Here is a 7,160-nt window from a genome sequence, read left to right as displayed (position 1 = left end):
AAATCATTCATTCACTATGGATCTAATTCAACCACCTGTGTATTTGCTGAATAGTAGCAATGCCAAACAACTGCATTAAATAAAAAGGTTAAACTTCATAACTAAGGTTTCTGTTATACAGATAAATGTGGAATCTCATCCTACAACTAATCTGAGGAGTTATATGTGCTGTAGACTTCACTGTTCTTTTCTGCTATTAAAAAAAAAATTAAAAAAATAAAAAATAACCACTATGTACTGATCAAATTTTAAATTTTGGTCATCATTTTCATTCTGTTTCACTTTCTTCTATTTTACCTTTATTCTGGTGTAATATTAGATGCACCTTCTCCTAAAATATACTCATGTTCAGGGGAGTTGAAAAAATGCTATATTCTACTCCACAAATGGGTGAAATTCCTTCTATTAAGACAGGCATTTTGTAGTAAGATATGGCATTGTAGAAGTAAATTTTACAAGTAAAAGGCATTGATGCCTTTTAAAAGCTACATTATGCAAACATATCATTTCTCATTTCAGTTTGTTCTTGATTGGAGGAGAATGTATCACGTCTATTTAAATCAAAGGCTATGGCATAACATCAAAAGATTTTAAAAATTGGGCATTAAGCTGAGGCTGTAGGTACTATACATGTCTTCTCCACTGTCTTTAAGTCAGCAAAATTACTGACTCTGGACTCTCAAGTCTTTTACTAGACCAACTGGTATGTTATTTAAAGTCTATGAACTACAACAAACACAAAGGAAGTCCATCTTTTGCCCATCACAAATTAGGTCAAGCAATAGGTATAAATACAGCTGTAAGAAAATGGATAAAAAATATTAAAATGTTTGCAATTTAAATTTCAATATTCAACGGTATTTCATTCAAAATACAATTCCATCCAGCTGTACAAAAAGTCTGCAGGATATTATTAAATATACAGATTTGCAAACACTCTCGTAGCAGATGGTTTTTCTCATTATACGTGTACACAAGCACTAATCCACTAGGTGGCAAGCACTACCACAATGGCTGTTGGCAGATGCTAGTCTATCCCTGCTTTAGATGATACAATGAGTCATCTGCTTTAAAATAAAATTTCAAGTTTAGTAGACGTAAAATACACAGTCATATCATAACGTATATATTTATTTTTATATTCACTTATATGGGACAATTGAAATATGATATTTCTTCATCCCTCTGATACTGGAAAATATATGGTGCTCTACAGACTTCTTAAACTGCTGTTTGTAACTCCTGTGCCAGTAGAAGCTTAATTAAAAGAAGCAATAAAAAGAATGAGAGCATGAAAGTTTAGGGAGAAGCTCATAAACAAGATACAAAAGTAGCAAGAATTAGGGGGAAAAAAATGAAACTCTAACTTTTCTGCCACTTGATTTTGTAGTCTTATATTAAATTTGGCCCAGAAAAAAAATGAACATTAATGCCAATTTGGATATCAAATCATCAAAAAGTAATGTTCTCCCCTCTGATCTATGCTAACAGTTTCTGTTCTTAATTTACTCTATTTGTGGATACTGGCTTTGTAAGCATGTTTCTGATATATTCTACTGAATATCTCAAACCACTGAAAGCTATTTGGGACATGTGGCACTGGTGCTACTTCCTGATCTAATTGCTTACTTCTCCTCTCAGCCTGTCCATGCTGCAAGATGTTTTGACTCTTACTGTTAGACCAGTGGGAGTGCTGACATAGGCAGGGCACTGTGGTTATCCACAAAGCTAAGTATTCATGTTTAGGTCAACTTAGTGGCAAAATTCAGTGTAATTCTGATTCTCCGTAACGTGACTTGTCATTATTGGTATGACTAGGGAATTTTCAATTGTCACTCAGGTGCCAACCCAGAAAGAATACAGGAACCCCCCTATCAAGGGATCTGACTGCACTTGCGCATGCTTTGAGCTCTTCTTCACAGCAATGCTCAGGCCTACTTCCTACATTAAAAGGTGATAAACAATCTTTATATCTGAGTATGCATTCTGTATTTTATAACCTTGGTAAATTGTTCTCTCACTTTGAGGAGGACAAATCAAGTTTAGTACAAGTAAGATAGTTCGTAATAGCTTAAAGAACTAATTCATGCTAAAGTAAGCTCTTGTGGAATGTAGTAACTGGATACAAAGATGTTTTGTACATCAGTCCAGTACGTTCAAATTCAATTACAAACCACACTTCTGGATTCATTACATTGTCATTATGCTTATATGGTAGTTATTTGTATTATACTTAGTTTCCTTTTCCATACCTCTAAACATTAAAAGTACCCATAATAAAATTGATAGTAATATTTTTGAATATGTTGAACTGTCATAATAAAGAATTCAAAATATTTTTTGTGGCTTTAAAGTTTGTCTTTAGGAAAAATATGCAAAATCCATCCCAACAGCTACACCCAACAATTTTTTTGTTACTTTAAATCAGTAATTTAAGGCTTGACCCATTTTGAGAGAAGACAGCTTGTATGGCTTGTATGCAGAACACTAGGAAAAGCAGAAACATCAATTTGTTCTCTTTACAGATTTGTTTATTCTGAAAAAGGCTTTGAAATAAAACGCTTTGGAAGGCTGGCAAGTCTGCTGAACAATGTTATTCTCTGAAGGCATATTATCTTAAAAATCACAAGAAAATCGGAGTGTTTTAATGAGTAGAACTCTTATTTTTGAGAGAAAATAAATGGAAGAGTTTGAGAGGATATTTTTGTTGTTGGTGGTGGGTTTTTTATTGTTGGGTTGTTAGTTTTTTTTCCTCCTGGGGCTGCCTGTTGCTCTTATGTGGAAGTTTCCTGCTGATTTGACTTTTTATTCTGCTGTGAGACTGATGCCAAGATTTACATGATAGCTGTGGAGAAAGACTGGATTTAGCATAAGGAAGATAACTGCTTTTCCCCTAGGGAGAGACAAAAAGGGAAAGACAGAATAGGGCACACGGACAGTATTATCTGGAGCTACATTCTTGGTCAATTATTTTATTCAGCTTCTATTTTAGATTATGCTGCACCTAATAAAAGACAGGAAAGCTACTGGCCTCAAGCCAGGAAGACAGATGAGCAAATAAACTATTTGTGTTTTAATGTAAATGTCCAACTATAATGGAAACAATATACTCTTTTTAGATAGAGTTGATCATGGTGCATCTTGTAACAGATGAGTAATTAAGGAAAACTGTCATTATAATTTGCCAGGTGGAGACTTGCCTTATATGCAGGGTTCTCTGGCAGAGAGAAAAGAGCGGTTGTAGAAATGTGCACTATTGCGGCTATTTTAGCAATGCATTGCCTTTTGCACATCCTTTGGTTTTAGATGACATGCTCTGAATGTTAAAACAATAGGTAAGATTTTTCCTTATACGGCAGACTTGCGCAAAATCAAATCATTTATGTTTTCAGACTGTTTTCTTTTGTTAATCATACAGTACCTATGGAAAATGCAATGTTTTAAGATACTGACATATGCCTGTATCACAACACATGGAAATTCATGAACAAAGCAAGACTCCGTAGTAAGAGTGCAGTAAATACCAAGGGCAGAAGGCAGTTTGAGGAAGTTTAGCACTGACAGGGTGTAGGTTTTGAAATGTAATTATTAACAGATGTTATTAGTCAAGTTATTACTCATTTTCCAAATTAAATACAGTGAATAAATAAAATTAAATCACACAATTAGACAGTAAGTAAAAAAAAAAAAAAAGAGAGAGAGAGAGAGAGAAAAAATATATTATCCATTTAGTCTCAAAATCTAAATATTTAAAAATCCAGCAATTAGGAGAAGTAGAAGACAGTATACCGCGGTAAATATTCTAGAGTTCCTGAATAAGGCATATATAATGGAAAAATTAAGAATAGGTAAGAATTCCTATTGTTCCCTTTTTCTTCATTTAATTGCATGGACAACAGTTTATCCTGATATCAAAGTCAAATTGTCTAACTAGAACGACAGATTTTATGTTTTTGCCCGTTGTTGATTGCCAAGTTATGATTCTTTCATGAAATTTAATTATTACAGATAACCGACCCTTTAATAATGTTGCACCTGTTGTAATACTGGTTTTGCTGCTAGATAATAGCAACATACTTGAGATACTCAATTATCACCTGCAGAATTTTCATCAGGTATATTTTGAAGTAAAACATCATCTTAGGGCCATTGACAATAATTGCTTGATATTTTGGTTATGCTAAAGATTATCTTTGCTCTGTGTTTCTTGAACAGAAATTTTAGTAAAGCCTTGCATTTGGACTATAGACTATGTGGACTTTAGACAACCTTCCAGGAGTTTAGATGTTTAGCTGAGCAGTTGGTACTGCCCAAAAATTTCATGAACCCTCTGTTCCATTGAGACTCCCCAGAACACACAACTGTTTTGAAGAAAACCCTAGTAACAGGATACAAGCCTACAAAATTACCACAAGGATTATGACAGACTCATTAGTGATTTACCTTCTGGAACTTTTTTTTTTTTTTTTTCTCTCCAGTAAATGGATATTAGTTTTGGGGTTTTATCCTCTCCCCCTTTTAGAAAATAGTTTTTCCGTTTCAAAATCATTTATTTACTTTACTACCTCCTACTATGTCATGTTTATGTTTTGTTTTGTTTTGTTTTTTTAATTTCTCTTTGGTGGGCAGAGAACTACGGGGAACAACAGGTGCCCTTATTTCTCCCCTCTCTGTTCTCTGTGGTTGGCTAATAAGATTTCTAATGACAAAATTCAGGGCAAGAACTCTCACCAGGAATTCAGAGACTAAAGACTAAAATCCAGCTCCTGTGAACTATTCTAACCTCCTAGAACTCAAAGGTTGGCCTTTGAATAGCAATTCCTGTGTCAATTCACAAAATGTGCCTCAGATATACAGCAAAACCCCTGCCAGTTGAATAATTTAGGTGATAGAACATTTCTCCTATATTCTAGGAGATACATTGATCCAAATCGTAATGAATATTTTTTGTAAATTTTATAATTTATAATTTAAATTTATCTACTTTCAACTTTTAATCATTGGATTTTACATTTTTTTCCTGGTAACTAAAGGATTCTCTACTAGTCAGCTGTTTTTCTTCTCTATAGTTATTTATAATTATGACCAAGTCAGCTTATCATATTTTCTATGAAGCTGAACGGGGAATTTGCATATCAAAAAGGCAGATCATAAGGGAAAAAATATTCATTCTTCTGTCCAAAATGAAAAAAAAACACCTTGCCAAACCGAATACACAGAAGAGTCACTTTACACCCCTACACAGGACTATAACCAAGCTTAACCTATTAGTAGCATGGGCTTGTCACCGCTAGCTCAAACTGTCTCCATAAGCCCAGCATGCTCAGTGCAGAGGCAAAACAAGTTGTCATTTTCCTTGCAAAGTACAATATAAAAGTATCCTATTTATGATAAAGGTGGCTGTAGGACTTGTTTTCATCTGAAAAAAATAAAACTTTTTTTTTCCTGTTTTGTAAAGATTTGGAATAAAACTGACTTTGTAACAGGATAACAGGTCACTTTCTTTCCAGTACTTCCTTTGGCCATTTTCATTCATTCATGTGTTTCAGTGCAGGACTAGTATGAACCTGCCAGCATTTCTTTTCTACACTTGCAGCAAAAGTCAGGGAGGTGATGAAGATGAAAGCCAATTCATCAGAACATTAGATCCTATTTCAACCCAACCCAGAAACCTGTAAAAATGAGATTTTTTTTTAATTTTTTTTTTTTTTTTAAAGTAACTATGCAAGCCATGATTACATTTAGCAATACAGCCAGGGGAGGGGAGGAGAGGGAAGGACAGTATATGTAACTATATATATAGCACATTGGTGGAAACTAGCTAGAAATATAATGCTTTCCTATAAAATATTTAAAAAAAAAAAATGCCAAAACCCTTAAATGTATGTGCAAACTGGATTTCAAGTGGAAAACCGTAAGCCTCACTGGCATCTTACCAGCATTCCAGACTGCTACTGATTTATTAACTGAGTAACTGAGTCCTATTGAGCTATATTTTGCAAAATGAAGAGGACATTGCTCCTATACTTCATAATAAAGAATAAATAAACAAACGTATACTGAAAGGATATCTTCATGAAATTATTGTGTGCTGTTTCATTCAGGGGAAAGATACCTTGGAGGTAAACATGAGTTTATAACAGTATATAATGCCTTCTTCCTCTATCATTATCATCGATATCAGTCATCTATACAACTGGAAATTTAAAGAGATTAAATGGTGCTGTATCAATTAATTATGTAAATATCACTGGTTAACCAGATCAATCTATATTAGTTTTAGAGCATTTGGTTTTGCTTTGTATGACCAAAGTATCTTATCTCTGGCAGGACATGCCTTCTTTTAACAGAGATTCGTTCTTCCAACAGCTCATCAAATGCCCTGGACTGTCAATCTCTGTCTCATTTTTCTCTTCCCCTGCCAACAGGGGAAACATTACACTTTATTTTCCTTTTACACATCTCAGTACCTATCTAGTTGTTTGCTGTACTGTCTTTTGTTCTTTCTGGTGGAATTTTTTTTACACAACTAGCTTTCACAGCCTTATATAGCAAAATATTTCCTTTGGCTCATATAATTTTTTTTGGCAGTCAAGTTTTTCCACCTTTTTGTTGATCTAAGGATGCTGCAATAATATAGTTATTTGAAATGGAAAATTGGACTGCTTTGAATTGAATACATTTTCATACCTGAAGGTTTTTTAACCAATTAAGTCTGAAAAATCATTTAAAAATAAAGATTTTCTGCTTTTCCCCTTTTTTATTAACATTTGAAAAGCAAAATGTGACTCCACATTATGCTTGCCCTTTTTCTCTCTTATTTTGTACAGACATTTTGATTACTTCCTTAGAACAGCCATGTTTAAACACATACAATTACAATTCCTATCTGTATCTATGTATAAAAGGAGTAGCTAAGTGAAGAGTAGCTATAGGAACTCTGCCTATCTACTTTGAGTTTAGACATCTCTTAGAACAAAAAAAATAACACACAGCTGTGCAGGTGTGTATGGCTGGCACTAGCTGATTTGTGGGAGATAGGCATGCATTCTGTAGACCATTTTTTTCTGATTTTGTGTAAATAAAAATATTGCAATAGTCTATGCATCATACACATGTATATAAAATTGGAGGTTCTATCCCTGCAATCATTCGAGCCA

The sequence above is a fragment of the Aythya ferina genome (assembly GCF_964211825.1).
Source record: "Aythya ferina genome assembly, chromosome: 6".
NCBI lineage: Eukaryota > Metazoa > Chordata > Aves > Anseriformes > Anatidae > Aythya > Aythya ferina.
This window is presented reverse-complemented; position numbering follows the sequence as displayed.